The following is a 1,895-nucleotide window of genomic DNA, read 5'->3' on the forward strand; positions in this document are numbered from 1 at the left end:
AGGGAAATCATAAAACATAGAGAAGTATTGATCAATCTTATGTAAACAATTTCTTCTGTTCATTTTCAGAACTACAGGAGTCCTTAAGAGTTCAGAGAATAAACTGTGTACTTCAGCAAGATATACGAGACTTCCCTCCCACCACCACTCAAAATCTCTCTCTCTGTCATCAGCTACCCCATTTTATTTGATAGAATTGTGTTTGCAAGAAGTAAATGACTTAGTTAATTTATGCTCTCATCTAATTCTGCATCTCTCATCAAGTCTTCAAGTACTATCCTATAAGCAATGTTGCTGCAGAAAATTTATCAGAATATCATAGAGGAAATTATATTCTAACAGTAGGCTGCCGAAGATAATTTACAGCAGAATAGTATTGACTGTCAATTCCTCCCAATAAAATCTGTGGACCAGTAACTTTGATAGAATCTTTAAAATGGCTCAAAATGAGAAATTAAGGCAGAGTATTGGTAGGGCTTCAAGATCTTGGTTGAGTAGTTTTATGGTGGTCTTGCAAATGGAAACTGGTTGAAATTGGTCAGAGTTTTATCATTATTGTTATAATCATCCAAATGCCTCTACCAAGATGCATTGAGGTAGGGTGTCTTGATGGGCAAGCTATTAGTCCTGATAAGTAAGCTGTTTCAATGATTTACTTTTCTTTTTGACTTTTCTTTTTTTGATGAACAAGCATTTCTTAAAGCAGATAACCAACTTATTTTTACCTGGTCCCAGCACCAATTAACATAAGAACAAGACACAACGTCTAGTCCCAGTATTATACAGTATGGAGACAAGAAAAATTTGATTTCAGTTCTAAGTAGTCACATAATTTCTTTTGAACATGTTCCCATTTAACAAGGAAAATCCCCAGGCTAAAAATGGATTAGAAGGACCATTATTCAAGTTAATATAATATCTATCCTGCCATTGTTAGTCACAGTGAATAATTAAAAATTAAATATAGATAAAATTAAGAAGTATAAATAAGGGGAGAGCACAAAAGTACTATCTTTTTAGTAAAGTCCAGTATATTACAAATACTCATCTGGACACAAGATCGTGATGAAGAATAAATGCAAAAGATCAGTAGATATCACTAATCACCAATGAAATTTCTGAAGTACAAAAATAATCATAACACTTCCGTTTCTATGAACACATCCTATGTCTTCATCCAAATGTCCTAAAATATGATTTTTATTGTCTGGCCTCAGCTTCATCACCTACAATACTTTACTCTCATACATAAAGTTGTTTCAACTATACCTGCTTTTTTAGACCTTTGAACACACTCTTGCTTCTGTCTGCAGTGTCTTACTCTTCTTTCCCAGCCACCTGGATAATCTCCATTTATCTTTCAACAATGAATGTAAGTGGCACATATTTAAGAAAATGTCATGACACCACCTGGTTATGTTCGGTGGCACTCCTCTTTGACCCTAAAGTACCCCATGAGTTTCTGACTCCCTACCAGATTTCACACTGGGTTATGTTTGCTATTCAGCTTGCCTCTAACATTTTGTAAGAGCTAAGGACTATGCTTTCTTCATCCCGATATTCTTCCATGCTTCACAATATGACTTACACTTACTTTTGCAAACTTTTATGTTGTATTGGGGTATAGCCAGTTAACAACGCTGTGACAGTTCCAGGTGAACAGCAGTGGAACTCAGCCATCCATATCCATGCATCCATTCTCCCTATAACTCCCTCCCATCCAGGCCACCACACAACATTGAGCAGAGTTCCACATGCTATACAGTAGGTGCTTGTCAGTTATCCATTAAAAACATATCAGTGTGTACATGTCCATCTCAGACTACACTTATTTTTATTAAACTATTTCTATTGAATTTAGTTGGAGAGTTTACACCTATATAAAAGGATATTGA

This window comes from Oryx dammah, unplaced genomic scaffold, assembly GCF_014754425.2.
Source record: "Oryx dammah isolate SB20612 unplaced genomic scaffold, SCBI_Odam_1.1 HiC_scaffold_17, whole genome shotgun sequence".
Lineage (NCBI taxonomy): Eukaryota > Metazoa > Chordata > Mammalia > Artiodactyla > Bovidae > Oryx > Oryx dammah.